The 20,186-nt window shown below is 34.2% G+C and overlaps 1 pseudogene; it reads left to right on the top strand.

The window, feature by feature from the left end:
• The first annotated feature begins 8,289 nt into the window (after positions 1-8,289).
• LOC118652168 lies at positions 8,290-8,379 on the top strand (annotated as a pseudogene).
• The last annotated feature ends 11,807 nt before the right edge of the window (positions 8,380-20,186 follow it).

Raw genomic sequence — 20,186 nt, 5'->3', positions numbered from 1 at the left:
CCAGTACAGCGGTGGTGGTGGGAGCCTCTCCTGCCTCCTCAGCAGCGCTAAGGATATCCGACTGCAGTTTAGGCCTGCTCCCTGCTGGCAAGTGGACATCCCCTGAGGGCTGCCAGGCTGCCAGAGGGATGTCTGATTGCCATCTTAGGCCCAATCCCCCGGAGAGCAGGCTTAAGCCAGCAGGTGGTCATCCCCCGAGGGTCCCAGATTGCAAGAGGGCACAGGCCAGGCTGAAGGACCCCCCCCCCCCCGCCCCCCCTGCCGAGTGCACAAATTTTTGTGCACCAGGCCTCTAGTAATAACAATAATAGTCAGAAATTTCTTAAATAAGTCTCATTAAAATGAATTTTACACAATTCTGTAATTATATCACAAACATATAAAATTATAAATTTTAATAATATGTCATCAATTGCTGGGGTCCAACCCCAGCAGGTCCAGGGGTCCCCAAAGGTGTGGACGGAGAGGGCATTCAGTTGATCAGCAGCCTAGCGAGGTTCTCTAGCCATGTTCTGGTCAGGATCTCCAGTGAAGTTCTGGTTAGGATCTCCAGCCAGGTTCTGTGTCCATGTTCTCTTGCTAGGTTCCCCAGCCAGGTTCTGTCACCAGGTTCTAGTCAGGTTCTCTTTCCATGTTCTATAGTCAGGTTCAGTCCAGGATCTTTTGCCATGTTCTCTCACTAGGTTCTGTCTCTAGGTTCTGTTGCTAGTTTCTGTCCAGGATCTTTTGCCATGTTCTCTCCAGCGAAGTTCTGTCTCTAGGTTCTGTGTAGGTTCTGTCTTCTTGGTTCTGTCTTCTTAGTTCTGTCTCTCGCTGTCTTGTTACATCTGTATTTATACCAGTTGATTCAATCCTATCAATCTCTATTACAAAGGTTAGGGCGTTTCTTATCTCCATTCCAGGGAGTAAAGATTATGTAGCTTAAGCATGATTGTTCATAGTTAAAGTGATTAATTACCCACCTGGCACTTAGTTAGAGGGTTTTATTCCCTCCCTAACTTCAGGGGAAAATCCCTACCTGGGGAAACAATCTTTCTCAGAGAGGAGACCTTGGTTAAAACACATAGTGCCAAGAAGGTGAGCAAACATTTTAAGAACAGTATGCCATATATGCCAGTTCCTTTGAAACAGCAAGGATGGACCGGCTCCCGGCAATCAATAACTTGAGGACAGTTATGCAGTAGAGGATTATTCATTTTATGCAGGAAATAACTGAGGAAAATTGTTTAAGCTTATTGTGTATAAATTCATACTCTGGACATGTATGTATACGTATACATATACATATACATATACATATACATATACATATACACACACATATATATATATATACTCATATGTAAACTATACTCACAGTAATTAGGAAGAGTCATCAGTAATTTGTAAGTGACAGAAGTAGCTTTAAAGCAGAATTCTATGTCCTTCCAGTGGCTAGCTCTGTATCCCTGGACAAATTTCCTTATTTTTCTGAACTTTCTTTGGGAAATTGTATAGGATGAAATCCCATTTTTTCAGGGCTATTGTAAGGATTAAGAAAGGTATTGAATGCACAGTAGCAATTTCTTCTCACAGTAGATAATAAATAGTGAACATCACTCCTTATTCCAATTCCTGATTAGTAGTATGATTTTTATTGAGAAAAATGATTGTGCAATTGTAAAGGGAGGAGTCCAATTTAAAAGAGATTGTGAAAATCTGTATGCTTATACAATAGAAAGATAAAATCATTCTGAAATAAATTATTTCTTTACTTTTAGGGGTTGTTATCTATGAATATAAGCAACTATTAACATTAGTTGCTTTTATCTTCCTTAGTGTTTTAATTTTTTTAAAAAAATTATTTTAGAGAGAGGGTGGGAGAGATAGATAAACATCAATGGGGGAAACATAGGTCAGTTGCCCCCTGCATGTGCCCTAAAAAAGGAAGGAGCCCACAATCTAGGTATTCTCATGTCTGGAATTGAACCCACAACCTTTTGGTGTATGAGACAATACTCTAACCAACTGAGCCACACTGGCCAGGGATTCCTCTTAGTGTTTTAAATTGTCTTATGCTATACTTTAGGGCATATCCAAGTAATTTAATTTATCATCCTTTCAGTTTATTATGTAACAACCACTTGGGTAACCTGAGTTTCTAAATATGCCAATCTGGCAAAATTATGCTATAACCCACATCCCTTCAATGCTGGATATCTAATTGTACTCAAGAACCTCACGGTGAGGGATGCTCTCCTGGTACTGATATTAAGAAAAACTGCTCAGAAGTCAATGTAGGATATAGGGATTTATTTAGGAACTGATATTTACATGTTAACTTCTATATTAAATTGAATGATAATTGAAAATTCCACACAGCTCTTGGCCTTTCCTTTTAGGTGTTCTAATATCTGTGAACACTATATTGGGTATTGTGGCTTTTTTTGGGACAAACAAATTGTTGTCTAGTGGGACAACAGTTCACCCTCCTGTTCTTAATAGGACATGCATTTCAGTTATTTGTTTTAATATTCCTCATAATAGCTATTTAGGAAAAATAAACATGTTTTTCTAAAAATAATTGAAAACCATTAATCTAATCTTATTGTAATTTACTGATATTTATATCAGTTTTGTACTCTTATGAATTACCAGTTTTCTAGATTATAACCTAAACTAACGTTGGCCTTGAATCAATAATACTGTCAATAAGTATATAAAAACTGGAACACACTACAACTATAAGTTATTGCTATAATCAAAACAGTCAAGTCCTATGTACCATATGCACAATTAGTACACTATTTCATTTAGATCATTTTTCAAATCTTTTAAAACTTTGCTAAATAAAAACAGCTACATTTCATGTATCTCCTATGTTCTATTCTTTCACATACATTGAGAAAAAGCTCAATACACTTTTCATACAGTAATGGCAATGTTTTATTTTATTTTGTTTTGTTCTGTTTTTGCCTTATCAGGGCATAAACACTTAACCATAGCCCGGTAAGTTATTATCTTTTTATTTTAAATGAAGAAAGTCAGTCTTTTAGAGATCAATTAACTTTCCTAGTAACACACAGCAATAAAAATGTCCCTGGTTTTCTTCTGTAGATTTTAATATCCTCAGCAACACTTTCTGTACACTTAGCATGGTGCTTCATAAAAGAGTGTGGAGTGAATAAATCTTCTTGACTGACTAATCTCTAATTGAAACTGATCATAACAACTCTAGCCAAGTAAGATTAGAATAACATGTCCCTAATTTTATTTTTTCTATTCATAATAAAATAGAGGAGAAAATATACTGATTAAATAAGTCCCACATGAATCTTCTAAAAAACTTTAAAAAATACAAAAATAAAGGAGCAAAATATAAATTCCTTTTTCAGATATACTAGAAAATACTTGTTACTCTGAATCTTATCAATGGAGAAAGAAATAGTGACGCTTAGGATATAAATTAGATTTTGTAGGCTAACTCATGTGTACACTGGGAAACACTGTTGTACTTTCTAAAAGATAAAACCAATACTTCTTTTCTTTCTTTCTTTTTTATTTTTACTTTTTTCAGAGTATTCTACAAGCAGTTAGACAAAGTCATCAGGAAAGGGAGAGCCAAGAACTAGTAATTGATACATTGTGTTTTTAAAGAGATTAATGCACAAAGGATAGGAAAAGTGAGTCAAATCTCCTCCACCACTGTTGACTTTATCTTTTGAAGGAAAATAAATGCTAAGTCACCACTAGACTATAAACCATTCGTGTTGCTAGACCAGAACTGAAATATATGCAAATATTTAGGAAGATTAATAATAAGTATTTTTAACCAATTACCTAAATCCACAACTTTTAGTTTTGCAGCCATCAGGTCATTATCTTCCAAATATAACAGACAAATAAAACTTGCAATTCCCAGATAAATTTAAATTGGTCCCCCGGAAAATTATAGTAGTAAGTAGAAAGAACACTATATTGAATTGATGCTAAAGTATGTGAACAACTGCAAAAAAATAATAAAACTGAAATTAATATACATAATGGAATTATTTTCCATTGCACTTCATAAAATGAAGAAACATAAAATAATACGATTGAAAAATATAAGAAAATCCAATATCATGAAAAATAAACTTGTAGAGCTTAGAAGAGATATGAAGAGAAAAATCAAACAAAAATAGAATCTAGATCATTAGCAACACAATTAGATAATAGGCCCTGATGAAAATAAAGTTAGGAACCAAAAGAATAGACTTGACATATTTAAGCAGAATAAAACACAGAAGAAAAAAAACATTCAAAGTAATTAGAGAAAAAGTGATACATATTTTAATCAAGTCAAAAAGGTATGAGTATTTAAAAATCAAAGTATATTTTTCTAAATTAAATAAGTACTTATATTGATAGTTTGAATAGTATACTGTGTCCCAAAGTAATAAGTATTATATGATAGCAGAAATATAAAAGCATTATTTTAAACAAAATATTAGCAAACAAAATCCCAAATCCAAATTATCTTTAAAAATAATGCTCCAAAATTAACATATTTATTCCAAAAATAAAAGCTAGATTAATGTTAGAAAATCTATAAATGCATCTCACCATGTTAATTGATAAAAGAAGAGGTATTTGACCACTTCATTAGGCATAGAAAAAGCATTTATAATACTTGATATGCATTTATTTAAAATAACTTGTAATCTTAGGGGAACTTTCTTAACCTGAATGAAGAGCATCATAAAAAAATATAGAAAAATATCATAATAAATAAAAGCTTGATGAAAATATTTTTCTTTAAATCTAGAAAGTTACCTGGTTTCTCACCACCATCATTTTCAGTAAATATTGTTTTGAAAATCATGGCCTGTTTAATAAGTAAAGAAAAAAATGAGTTTGTATAGATTAAAACACAGAAAAAATATTTGCACAAGACATGAAATATATCAGTAATTATATAGAACAGATGAGCTTAGAAGGTATATTGATGTATGTAAATTAAGTTTAAAAAATCAGCTGTGTTTCTACACTCCAGACATAGAAAACTAGAAAGGGAAAATGTTCAAAAAGTTTATTTTGTACTCTCTGACCAACGAATTCCCATTTCTCCCACCTCACAGCCCCAGGTAACCACCATCCTATTTTGTTTGCTTCTATATAGTCAAGTTTTTTAGATTCCACATGTAAGCGAGATCATGTAGCTTTGTTTCCTTTATGTGTACGGTAAATATTCAATAATAATTTATAAACATAATACCATCTGTAATAGCTTATTGTCACTATGCCACAGATAAGCATTAGAGCAAATATAAAAAATAAAAATTAAACATAAAAACTCCTATAGAATCTCTTCTAAATCAATCAATAGTTCTCCTATTAATATTTTTCATATTTGTCTTTAGAAAAATAGAGAACAAAATTTACCTTGATTCAGAAATAAAACAATAACATAAGTGGAATTCAGAGGGATTCAGAAGAGATTATTCTGTCTTAAATAAATCAGCATAGAAATGAATTGTGTTTAGTGTGATAATCTCTTTGAGAGATCTCTGACAGGATAAAATAAAATCTAAGGCATCTGTGGCTTCCTGATTAAATTATCCATGACGAACTTGAAAGTGTTATACTGTTGGTTCCAAACCTAAAAATTTGTCTCTGTATATAGCAGATTTTTTTTTTTCCAGAAAAGAATGGGTAGGATATTTGGTCTGCTATGTACTTTCTTTATATTTCACAAAAATCACTTGATATGCATATTCATAAAGAAAGCATCGATTAAGCAGGGAAGTTTAATGAAGCCTGCAAATATGCAATGATTCTAAACTACCACAGGGTGGTAGGAGATTCACTTTCCACAACATTTATCTAATTGGCAGAACTAACTGCTTTGCTACACTTCTACCACATCCAAATCCCTTATTAGAAACTGTATCATTGTTACTGCTCAATAAGTGTGAACGAAATCTCAGAGGCAAAATTATGCTTTAGGATATGCTATACTTAAGCAAAAGTCCAATTCAACTAGAAAAGACAAGTGTGCACATATAAATTTGGATCCTTTAATTGTTTGTATGTTTTCTGTGTGTGTGTGTTTTCATAGATGACCATTTATCTTTAATGATTAATGTAGGAGAAGTCCATAGGATGCTTCTAACAAATTTATCATGTTATTTATATTGTTACACCAATCAACTTACTTTATCACAATACCTAGTTTCTATATGGTAATATACATGTATGTTATTAAATCAGAAATTTGGAGTTAGAAAAAATTCATAAGTATATGAGGCACAACTTTCTTATTTTACAGATACTTGAAATGAGGTGAGGATATGTTACAGACATCACACATAGAAGAAATATGTTTAATATAAGGTATTCATTGTATTGATACAAGCCACACATATGTAGTCATCTAGAGATTTTTATCGTCATAATTAAAGACAGGCAGAGTAATTGGGTTGATGACAAGTAGGTATAGTGGAGAGAATTTTCATGATCACAGTTGAAACCAAAGGGCCTTATAACTGGGTAAATTTAGTTTTAGATCCTGGCTCTACAATTTCTCTCTCTCTCTCTCTTTCTCATAGACTGTCCAATCCTGTGTTCCTGTGCAAATTGGAGACATTTTATCTTGGTAACTGCAGACAGCAAAGGTGTTCGAACAGGCCTTCGGCTTCCATATCCCATATGATGCAGTGTACGGCTAATTTGCCTACAAACATCAGGTGGTCATAATAATCTGTCCACACAGTGTATATATAGTCTCAAAGACCTAGACTCCTCCCTCCCCCATAAACAGCCGCCTTCAAGCCAGCAGAAGACAGTATCCAGAACCTGTGATCACAAGGTCCACACCTCTGGCAGGCTAAAGGTAACATCTTGACCTAAGTCATATATCCTTTTCTGAACCCTAGGGTAATTACTTTCCCATAAGACTGGATGGAGGGATGCCAGAAAACACCTCAGAATTATCCTTAAGACCAGATGAAATTATCAGCCTTACTTCATCTCCAACCAATCAGTACTCAGCATGACCCTGAACCCCTTAATCACGTGTCTTGTAATTTTGCCCTATATAATCTGTAACCTATATGCCAGGGGATTTCTGACTTTCTCCTGAGTGGCACCATTCGTAATAAATTAGCCAGTACTCTCCACTGCAGTTCTCTGTGCTTAGTGTTTAGCTCTGCTAGTGCCTGGTCAACAAACTCTATTTACTCTGTGTGTTCATCATGGATTGGTAAATCACTTTAACAGTATTCAAGATTTGGGTGAATTTTTTTTTTTCTTTTGATAAAGTCAAAAGCCAACTTTTACATACTTTACTATCACTTATATGACAAAAACTAGAGGTAAGGTGCACAAAATTCATGCATGGGAGGGGGGTGTCCCTCAGCCCGGCCTGCACCCTCTCGAAATCCGGGACATCCCTTTCTCAGTTGGGGACTGCTGGCTCCTAACTGCTCACCTGCCTGCCTGTTCACCCTTAACCACTCGCCTGCTTGCCTAATCACCCTTAAGCACTCTGCCTGCCTGATTACCCCTAACTGCCTCTGCCTGCCTGATTGCCCATAAGTACCCTACCAGCCTGAGTGCCCCTAAGCACTCTGCCTGCCTGATCATCCCTAACTGCCTCTGCCTGCCTGCCTGATTGCCCCTACCACTCTGACTGCCTGATCCTCCCTAATCGCCTCTGCCTGACTGATCGCCCTTAACTACTCACTGGGAGGCTGCCAGCTAGAGTGATGGGCCATGGTCTCTGGTCTCTGGTTGTTCTGCCATTTCAGTTGCTGGGCTTTTATTATTAGTACTAGAGGCCTGGTGCATGAAAATTCATGCACTGGAGGGGCATCAATCAGCCTGGACTGCCCCCTCTCACAGTCCAGGAGCCCTCAAGGGCGGGAAGTGACCTGGTGATCAGAGGAAGGAGATGCCCCATCACACCTCTGCTGCTGCCACTGCCAGCAATGCAAGCGTTGGCTGGCCCTGGTTACCTGAGCCTCGGGCCAGCCCTGGGTGGCTGGGGGCTGAGGGGACTGAGTGACTCTGGAGGCAGGTGTATAGCAAGACCAGGCCTGCCTGCAGGCGGGTCCGGCCTTGCAGCGCCTGCTGCCCCAGTGGGGGTGTGGGGACTGGCACCGCCATCTTGTGTCTGTGGGTGCCACCATCTTTGAGGGTGTGGCAGTCAATTAGCATATTCCCTCCTTATTGGCTGTGGGAGCCGCCATCTTTGCAATGGCATGAGGGTCAATTAGCATATTCCCTCTTTATTAGATAGGATATAGGATAGTAAAGAAAACCCAGGCTATCGCTTCTCGGCCTTTTGGCTAAGATCAAGTGTAGTAAGAAAACCCAGGCTATTATTTGAATTTGTTTTTCCATCAAATATCACCATTTACTATTTATAATCTTTTTAAAGTATTTTATACTTTTACTATATATACTAAGTTTAGAAGTATCTTAATCCTACCATGATATTTTAAAAGCTTTTTTCTTTTCTCTGTAAGTTGTGAGACAACTTATTATTCTAAACTAGAACCACTGTGTTACTTCTCAACTGCTTAATAATAAATTTCATGGTCCACAATATTTAAAATTTTGAATGTAGCATCCAATACTTATATTTCCTTGTTTTTGTTTATGTAAACATATATATTAATATATAGTTAAGATTCACATAATTTTGATTTTTTACCTTTCTTAAATATGTTTTTAAAACATTAACAAATATATATTTTAACCTTTTCCAAGATTATTCTCTGTCTATATAGTCTATAAGGAAATGTATTTGTGTTGGATTTTATAAAGACGTGTGTAATTCATGTTTTACCTTAATTATTTTACCTATGTACCTGAATATAATTACAATAAATACAAAAACTTTTTTCCATGACACACTTTTGTGCAATATCCACTTTAATATGTGATGATTTTTAGGTGAAGTACTGCTGTGAAATGGTGTTAAAAATAATAATGAAAGGCTTATGTTAGGGGAGAACAATTGAAAGACAAGAGAGCTAATTAAGATGTAAATGCAGTATTCCTTCATATGTAAAAGAGCCTTCAGGAATTTGTATGAGACAGGAAAAAAGGGAAAGGGTGAGAAGTTTGTTGAAAGAACTATGAATTTTAGATGGGGAAGCATAGTGAAGGACAGGAGGTTGCCACACCAAACCAAAGGTATTCAGCATGTAGCCATTAATAAAACTGTAAGAATTCAAAAGAATTCAAAATCTATCTGATATCATGACATAATACGATTAGGTGTAAATATATTTAACTTGAGGGATTGGCATTACATTCAGGTAGAATTATTAGTTGTTAGATACTCTATTGAGAACTAGATCACATGGTAGAGTTTAAGAACAAAAATTTTGAAGCCATATATAAAGAAAAGATATATGAATACATTGAAATGAATGAAATGAAAGTGTAAGAGATTGAAGAAAAAACTTTTTAAAATATCAGAAGGTAGAAGTCAGTGAAAGAATCTAAATTACTAGCTGCAACAATGAAACTTTTAGAAATATGTTGTGGGTCACCCAATCAGATAGATGATTTCCCTTTTTTGAGCCTCCCTACTTAGACTGGGAACTTCCTCCTCATCTTTTCCACAAACACCCCTAACACTTTATCACATTGAACAGAATATCTAATGTCTGAATAGATGAATTCCATAAGACATTCAAGAATATCAAAAGGTATTTTTAAAAGTTTTATTTGATGTTTTTAGAAGTCAATAGTAATGAGGAGGGATGTTGGGGTATAAATCATTCTGCAAATCAATAATTATGAAATAAAGACACTCAATTTTATAGAAAATGCCTTTTTATCTTTAGAATCATGATCTTTGTTTGACTCATACATGGAAAAAGTTAGTAATATTCCCAAACTTAATTTTGACTGTTAATATGTATTTATACATTTCCCAATCATTTCAAAATATTTTAAACTCATTACTCCTACAACTAATAAAAATTTAAATCTAGTTAATATGAACTCTTCTTATTATCCTGAAATTTTATGAGTAGTTAAGAGTCTACAGTTTGATGTATTCTATGATGGCTAATATGTATTAGGGAATAAAATATTGGAAGCTTTTTAAAAGCTTAAACAGAAAAATAAAATAAAGGATCTAAAATTTCTACCTGTATGTGAACTTAAAATATTTTTAAAATCTACAAACTTTTTATATGCATTTTATTACTCCATGACACAAAATTGACATAAAGGTACTACTAAAATGACAAATTATAATTGATATGTAACACTCAAATTTTCCCACAGCCATTTACTTTGTCTTTTTGTCTGAATTCATTTGGCATAAGTAAGTAATTATAAATGCTTCCTAATAAAATAGAAATCTGTAAAAATGTTTATGCAGGGAGAGATTAACTAGAATATTAGTTTTTGTTTTGTTTTTTAAATATATTTTATTGATTTTTTTACAGAGAGGAAGGGACAGGGATAGAGAGCCAGAAACATCGATGAGAGAGAAACATCGATCAGCGGCCTCCTGCACGCCCCCAACTGGGGATGTGCCCTCAACCAAGGTACATGCCCCTGATCCTTGACCGGAATCGAACCTGGGACCCCTCAGTCCGCAGGCCGACGCTCTATCCACTGAGGCAAACCGGTGCTGGCAAGAATATTAGTTTTAATACTGCAAATTTTAATCAACATAATAGTTTCATTATTGTATGGTATAGAAAAACAGCTAAAATATTATGAAGCCATCAATATATTAAATCAAATGGTAAAAAAGGCAGATGCAATGCTATGCACAGGAATAATGTCTATATTCATTTCCCAAGGTTACCATAACAAATGATCACAAACCTAGTGGTTGAAAATAACAGCTATTTATTCTTTCACAGTTTTCAAAGCCAGCATTCTGAAATCAAGTTTTAAGAAAGCCTGGCTCCTTTTGGAGGTACTGAGGAAGCATCTATTTCATGTCTTTCTCCTAGCTTCTGGTAGCTGCCAAAAATCATTGGCATTCATTCACCTATTACTTCATAACTACAAATTAGCCTCCATTTTCACATGGTCTCCACTGTGTTTCTCTATGTTGGAAATATCCCTCTGATTTTATTTTATAAAGACATCTGTCATTGGATTTAGAACCCCTCTAAATCCAGAATGATTTCACCTGGAGATCTTTAACTTAATTATATCTGCAAAACTTTTACTTAAGTAGGATCATATGTGCAGGTCCTGGTGGTTATCTTTTGTGGGAGTAATTATGTAACTCACTGTGATGCCAACCAAATTACAAGAATATATATACCAAACACTTATTGCATACTATAGTATGTATTAAGTGCTTTGAGGTGTATTAATTTACATAATTATTAGAAGGAACTTATGAGTTACCCTGCCTCTCAAAGCAAATTTCCTGGTTTCAAATGCTGCCTCCATCATTTCCTTGGTGTTTGATCTTTGGCAGGTGATTTGGCTGTATCATGCCTAATTTTCTCATCTGGAATGTGGAACTAAGAATACCTATGCAATAGGATTGTTTTAAGTATTTAATAGGCTAATACTTTAAAATGTGTGTGTTATAAATAAATGATAAACTGATAAATAAGAACACAAAAATTAATAGTAAAATATGATAATATGACTTTTGTTTCTAACAATAATGGTATGTCTGATTAACATATATTCCTATTCTTCATAATTAACTAGGCTATATGGTTGACATAGATGAATTGATTTGTAGATATTGGATAATAGGCAATGCAGGACAATGACCAATGATAGAAAGAAAAAAAGTACTAGTACCCAACCACCCATGCATTTTATCTGGATGCAGTTTTCTGATAGTACAGATAGGGATCCCAAGCAGAATAATAAGTTTTCACTGAGATGTGGACACAGCAATTGAATTTGGGTAGTCTGAGGAGTCTTGGATTAATGGGGCAGAGAACCAGAGAAGAAGATCATCACAGATCACTTTGGAAAAGAAAAATACTACAAAGACATATAAACTGCACAATTCATAGAACTCACATAATTTTTAAAATTCAGCATTTTTGTTCATATTGTTATACCCTTTGATCTATAAAATTAATTCATATTAAATTGAAGTCATCATATTTTTTAAAGTATGAATGTACAGTCTGATTCATTAGGAAATGCAAAAAAAACTTAGATAAGCAAAATATTTTGAAAGGAAGCAAAAAATAGGCAGAAGTAATTGCTTAACTTCAAGAGACCTTGTAAAACTAATTATTCCAGAGAACACAGGATTGGTTCACAGATACAAAGAGAGATTAGAGAATCTAGAAATAAATCTATAACTATTTATGGTCAATATTTTGTTTTTAAAGGCAACTTTTTATTGATTTTAAGAGCGAGGACTGAGAGAGAGGAAAAACACACACATTGATTTCTTGTTCCACTTATTTATATAATCATTGGTTGAATCTTTTTAAAATCAAAGCACTGATGTAACTCTGTAGAAAGAAGAGTCTTTGAAACAAATGGTGCTGAGATAACTAGGTATTCAAAAGAAAAATAATGAACTAGGACCTCTCTCATGCAATAAACTGTATTATGTCAAGATGATATAGCCAACCATAAAATATAAAAATATAAACTTTCTGAAGAACATTTAGGAAAAACGTTTATGAACTTTTGATAGACAAATACTTCTTATAGAGGACATAGAAATTAATAAAAATATTAAAAATTAACATTCAAAAAGGTAAGTTGGAACTTTATTAAAAATAAAGTATTGTGCCCTCTCATTTTACATACTCAGACTAAATATTATACATATATACATTTGTACATAATATATATTTGACAATTTATGTTAGGTATATATAAAAATTTCATACAACTCACAAATAAGGCTACTAACCCAATTTTAAAATAAGGACAAACTGTTTTAGTAGGCTTCAAAAGGAGATATACAAATGACCAATTAGCACAAAAATACTCATAATCTCTCATTGGTGAAATGTGATTATCATACAAGGATGTGGTCCAACTGGAGCTATCACACACATTGCTGGCACTGTTTTTGTCTGTTATTTTTAAGAGTGTGATTTCAGGACTGGATGTGATAGCTCTTCTGTTATGTAGTTAGAGAAGTGTTTGTAAACTCTTGTAGTATTATAGCAATGATATTTATAATAGTGTTACCTGTTTCTTATGAAGAGAACAGTGATTTTTAGGTAACTAAGATTGTATTAACATGACCACCTACAGAGACTAAACTAAAATGACAGAAAGCAGAGCAGAGGTAGCCCGAGTTTGCTTTTGAATAGGGGCATTATTTGTAAAAACACACAATGGACCTTTGGGGTGAAATAGGAGTGTTGAATATGTGGATTGTGAATGTGATTACCTGGACATACACATTTGTCAAAATTTATCAAATGGCACATTTAAAGAGGGTACATATTATTGGGTTAAGTACACCTCTATCAAGTTGATTTAGAAAATAATAAATAGTTACCATGTCTAATTGTCAGACTTCTGAACTATTTTTAATATGTCCTTTATAGATTTGTTAATTTTCAAAAATACCTATACATACCTTTTCACTTCAAACAAATAATTAACATGAACTATTAATTTGAGTTAACAAAATATCTTAACTAAGAGCATTATCTTAATAACATAGTCAGTAGGAACACTGTAGACCCTAGATGCTATGAAGAAATACATGAGTGATTATATAATAGAGGGAGTGTTTGTGCTATATTTTAATTCACCAAAATATATACCACCAATATGTGAAGCAGAAAAAGCACATTATTAATCAGGACATGCTAGCCACACTCTTAGGTTTTTTTTACATTTCTCAGTCTAAAACATTAAGGTCTGACCTGCTATGTCTAACATTGATTTGTAACACCAAAAGGGGCAGCATAATCAAAGAGCAAAATCAGAAGAAAAGGCTCTCTGCAGAAGATGAAAGCTCTGTTATTGATAGCATCACTACATTAGTAGTGATAATTAAACTTAGAAAAAGAGAAAAGATTAATTTATCCTCATCAAATCTACTATCGTGATTGTGTTTCTTTGGAAAGTGAGATTGATAATCATCTAGCATATTTGTGTATGTAAGATTAATTCTTCTATTTCTTTTTCTTATTTTTCCATCTTGCCTTCTTTTCAATTTGGTGTCTTTATAAAAGTAAATATGAAAGCTAAAAATGATATCTATCTTCTACCGTTAAACACCCAATGATGCTATAGCATGTGCAAAATTTTAGACACATTTTTTTCTTTACTTATTAATCATGTACATACACACGTAAAAGTAGAACAGAGGGGAAAAAAACAACATATGGATGTATTTTAGAAGCAAATTTACACACATAACTAATTCATCTAGGGCACAGAAAGAGAACAGGTTCACATATGCCAATGCTATTTTCCAAACCTTTTGAAAAGTAAAAAGTGCTAAATTAATATAATAAAATATTCATTGATATTATCTATTACCCAAAGTAGCACAAAGCCCTTGGTTTTCAAGATTGAGAATGTTTCCATTGTTCATTTTTAAGATATTATGGGGTTTGAATGAAAACATCTGTATTAACAAAGGAAAATTTATACTGGCTATTTTTAAAAGTGAAAATAATTAGAGGACTTTGTGCAGAAAACCTGAAATTCTTTTTCAAGTTAAAATTTGACATAAACACTGAAGATATTTGGGGAAAGTACCTTCTTTCAAATGATAATTTCTATTAAATGACATTTAAAACTATTGTAACATGAATTCATATAGGACCTTCAAAAAAATCACACACACTATTACAGGGGACAAAATTGTCATGTTAAGTACATGAATCATCCCGTTTGATTGTGTGTGTGTGTTTTAAGTATTTTATTTCCCACCTCCCCCTCCCCTCCCCCCCCCCGTGGAACATTACTTGTACAAGTTCATACTTCTAGGGTCAGAAAAGAGGTACACTCTACCTCTGCATATATATCCTTTTCAACTCTGAAGGTCATTATGGTGTTAAAACTTGTATCCTCCAGGCTAAAGGTGGGGAATCATTTTTCTGCCATGGGCCATTTGGACATTTATAACATCATTCTCAGGCCATACACAATTATCAACTTAAAAATCAGCCTGCTATGTTTGGTGAAACATTTAAATAACTCACCCCTAATGGCTTGGCAGGGCCAGACAAAATGATTTTTGGGGGCATTATATGGCCTTATACAGCCTGCAGGCCAGAAGTCCCTACCCATGCTCTGCCAGTGGTTGGCAAACTCATTAGTCAACAGAGCCAAATATCAACAGTACGGCGATTGAAATTTCTTTTGAGAGCCAAATTTTTTAAACTTAAACTATATAGGTAGGTAGATTGTTATTAACTTAATTAGGGTACTCCTAAGGCTTAGGAAGAGCCACACTCAAGGGGCCAAAGAGCCGCATGTGGCTCACGAGCCACAGTTTTCTGACCATGGCGTGAAATGGTATGCCACAGCAAGCTTCAACTGCATCTGACGTGGAATGGTAATTATTCAAGAATTCTGGTAGTGTTTGACATCAGGTTGGTAGCTAAAAATAGATTGTGGCATAGACCCTTTACAATGATAATCAATAAATGCCAGGTATCCAGCAGATCTCTAGCTGGTTATTGACTCACACACCTGTGATGATATCCTATTTCAAAAGTTATTGTGTGTGTTGTTTTTGGGAAAGAAAGGTAAGGAAAAAGAGAAAGGAAAAGGAAGGGGGTATGGAAAAGAGAATGGAAGAATTGAAGGAAGGGAGGAAGAAAATATCCAAATCATTTAACTTAAATTCTCACAATTCCTTAAAATAATCTTTTCTTTAACATATTTTGGAAAAACACATTAAAAGTAAGACTAAAAAAATAATTTGAAATGAATCTAGTTTTTCAGTAACATTTTCTTCATCTCCTAAGTGACTTTAAATTTTGTTTAATACTACATAACCATTCCTTCTAAAGTTGAGAAAATTACATGTAGATATATTTCAGAAAACAAAATGAAAGATTTCTTATCCATAACAATAAATACCTTCATCTTTAAGATGAGAATGGCATGAACATTACATTTTTTGAATAAAATCTCATTTAGAAAACTATAGTAATTCCCCCTCCCACCCCTCCCCCCCTTCCCCCGCTTTTATTGATTTTAGTGAGAGAGGGAGAGAAACATGGATGTGAGAAACATGAATTGGCTGCCTTCTGAACGCTCCTGATGGTGATCAAGGCCACAACCTGGGCTAGTGCCCTGATCAAGATTCTAACCAGGTACATTTAGTGCTGCACAGGGCAACACTCAACCAGCTGAGTTACCTGCAGGGTCCCTGTTATCGTTTTAATAATATCCATCTATTTGGGTGTGAGATAATATTTCATAATGATTTTAGAATGCATTTTCCTGATATTAGTGGTGATGGGCACTTTTTCATATGTTTGTTGGCCATTTGTATATCTTCTTTGAAAAAAAAGTCATTCCAATCCTTTGCCCATTTTTTAATCAAATTGTATGTTTGTTTGTTTTCTATTGAGTTATATAAGTTTCTTATATAATTTGGATATCAATCAGTTATCAGATATATTGTTTAAAAATATTTTCTCACATTCTATAGGTAGACTTTTCATTTAATTTTTCTTTGTTGTGCAGAAGCTTTTTTACTTTTATGTAGTCTCACTTGTTTATTTTTGCTTTTATTGCCTGTGCTTTTGAAGCGATATCCAAAATATTTTTACCAATGCCACTGTCAAGGAGTGTTCTCCAGTTTTCTTCTAGGACTTCTATGGTTTCATGTCTTACATTTAAATCTTTCATTTTTTTACACATGGCTATCCAGTTTTCCTGTCACAATTTACTAAAAAGAATATATATTCCCATTGCGTATTCTTGAAACCCTTGTCAAAGCAGTTGGCTGTTCATGTATGAGTTTATTTCTGGGTTCTTCACTTTGTTCTATTGGTCTAGCTGTTTTGATTTGTTTTTTTCAGTGCCACATTGTTTTAATTACTATAGCTTTGTAGCATACTTTGAAATCAGAAAGTGTGATGTCTCCAGTTTTGTTCTTTTTTTCTAAAAATAGCTATGGCTATTCAGGGCATTTTGTGACTCCATATTAATTTTAAAATTGTTTTAACTTTCTATGAAAAACGCCATTGGAATTTTTATGAGGGTTGCACTGAATCTATAGATGTGTTTGTATAGTATAAACATTTTGACAATATTATCTCAATCCATGAACAGGGGATATCATCTCATTTATTTGTGTATTTTTCTATTTCTTTCATCAATATTTTATAGTTTTCAGTGTATATAAAATTTAATTATTGGTTAAATTTATTTCTAAGTATTTTATTTTTTCTGATACTATTGTAAATTTGCTTTCTTGATTTTATTTTCAATAGATTGTTGTTGTGAAGAAATGTAACTGATTTTTGTATGTTCATTTTAACCTACTTCAATATTAAATGCTTTGTATAATTACACTTTAATATTCTAAATTTAATTTTTGGATTAGGAACACTATGTGTTTGATTTTCATGATATGTCTTAATTTTATATCTTATATCATACTAGAGACCTGGTGCACAAAATTCGTGCACAGAGGGGGGGGTGGATCCCTCAGCCCAGCCTGCACCCATTCCAATCAGGGACCCCTCGGGGGATGACCAACCACCGGTCACTGTGGAATTGGGCCTAAACCAGTGGTTGGACAACCCTCTCACAATCTGGGACCACTGGCTCCTAACCACTCCCCTGCCTGCCAGCCTGATTGCCCTAACCCCTCTACCAGCCTTCCTATCGCCCCTAACCTCTTTGCCTGCCTGCCTCCCTGATCACCCCTAACTGCCTCTGTCTGCCTGATCTCGCTCCCAACTGCCCTTATCTGCAGGCCTGATCTTACCTCCAACTATCCTCCTCTGCCGGCCAATTTGGTTCTGTTTGGTCAGTTTCTATGCCAGTCAGTTTTTCTGGGCCTATCAATGAGGCCTGATCAGCGGCCCCCCTGGAGGCCTGGAGAGAAATGGAGGCCCTGTTGGCCAGGCTGAGAGAGAAAGAGAGGCAAGTTCTGATCAAGGGCTACCACAGAGGCTTCGGATCAGACCCGCCTCTCTCTCTGCAGGCCTCTCTTCAGGCCTGATCCACAGACCCCTAGGCAATCAGTGCTGGGTCGGGTGGAGCAGTGGCCCCAGTCAGTGCTGGGTGCCATGGCAAACCAGCACTGACTTCCCTCCTTAACCTCTTTATTATATAGATTATATAGATTGGTACTTTTCTATCACACACATGGTGTGTGTGTGTCTGTGTGTTTGTTTAATTTCTATCTTGGACTTTACTAGTATCTCTGGAGTGCAAACACAAGGTCATTTTTAAAATACAGATATTTTTATTGATTTCAGAGAGGAAGGAATAAGAAGAGAAAGACTGAAACATCAATGATGAGAGATGGTCATAGATCAGTTGCCTCCTACAAGCCCCGCCCGGGGATTGAGCTTGGAACCCAGGCATGTGCCCTGATTGGGAATCAAATGTGATCTCCCTCCCGGTTCCTAGGTATGGCAGGGTCACAGGTCAGTGTTTACTTTCATTCTTAAGAATAGAATGCTTTCGACCACATTAGTGTCTAACAAATGTGTGCTAAATGGCGAAAATATAAGACTACAATTTTTAAAAAGGAGAGTCAAAACTAAACTATATTTTTTCTACTTATTATCATATTCTTTCTATGTGTATATAGAAATGTCAACACTTTGTGGAATAGATATATAATTTCTTATTTTTTACATAAAACATTGAAATTGTAACTTATAAAGTAGCTGTTTATCTAAACAGGTCAATTTTTTAAGTTATTTCTACCAAAACACAGGTTATCTAAGCCAAAACTCATTTTCAGAAGCTTCTATCCTTCAAAGTCATAGTAAGTTTCATGATTTCTTAAACTGCAATCATATTTCAGACAATCAAATAATATCTCTCCTGCATAACTTCATTTAAATAGTTTCTCATGACATTAATATGGGTTCTACTGTTCACATTGTGTTAGAGAAAAAATAAAGTGGAACCTGGATGCAGAGGACCTTGCTCACATCACATAGCAAGAAATAAATGGAACTGGAATATTTATCCATGCCCATCAGACTTCAAGGTCTTTGAGATTAAATAGTATGGAAAACCAAATCCTTAAAATTATAAATAAATCTGTATTGGGAAGAAAAAAAATGTGAGAATAGTTAGAAAGAAAAAGGAAGAAGATCTGGCAAATTCTAAGACAATGACTTTCCATTGACTTTTAATTTTCTCTATGTTACCCTAAATAAGGTAGGGTAGGTTTCTATATCCTGAATATACAATTTAGAAGAAGGTTGACAGTTTCACATATTTTTCTGAGTAATATGGATTTAAGAAGTGTTGAAGATCATTAAAATCTTACTACCTTAACATTTTTTAATATAACTTTTCTCAGTTAATTTTTTAGATGTCTGTTTATATACCTTACTTGAGCTCACCTTTAAAACAGGGAACATATTAGAATAATGATTTATTTATAAACACTTTTAAAGAAATAACAGATAATATAATCTTGTATTAGTCATTTTAGCTGAAAAGCTTGGATAATCTCTTATTATTTTGTTCTTCTCTTCCCTTAACATCCACAATAGCAAAAACAAAAACAAAAACACACAAAAATCAAAAAACAAAATAACAAGAAACTTTTAAGTAGAGAAAAATAGTACTGTCATGTTGTTGAGGTATAACCCTCATGTGGAACTCCATTATACATAGGATTAACCTTTAGACTCTAACAAGGTCCTTCAATCAATCTATTTTTCTTCTTATCCTATGCCACCCTTTCTAGTCTGTGTTTCTATCATTCCCTATAGACTGTATATGCTACTTTATACATCCATGCTTTTATACATTCTATTCTCTCATCCTTAAATGAACATTTCCTACATCTCTGTCAGGAGAATACACATTTACTGTTTATGGAACAAATTAAAGTTTGTAAGGAATATACCTCTTGGAATAGGCAGAATTAACACTTCATCTTTTGTGAAATCAGTACTTTGCAAACACATAATATAGTCTTTACCACACTGTATTTATAAAAGCAATTTCTTACAAATCCATGTTTATTCACTGAATGATATATTCTGAATTGTAAAGGACAATTTTTTGTTTATCTCTTGGTATAACTCCTTTAGTTATCAAAGATATTTGAA

This window comes from Myotis myotis, unplaced genomic scaffold (genome assembly GCF_014108235.1).
Source record: "Myotis myotis isolate mMyoMyo1 unplaced genomic scaffold, mMyoMyo1.p scaffold_m19_p_3, whole genome shotgun sequence".
NCBI classification, from domain to species: domain Eukaryota; kingdom Metazoa; phylum Chordata; class Mammalia; order Chiroptera; family Vespertilionidae; genus Myotis; species Myotis myotis.
Note: the sequence above shows the minus strand (reverse complement) of the source record. Positions and strands in the feature narration are given on the sequence as shown.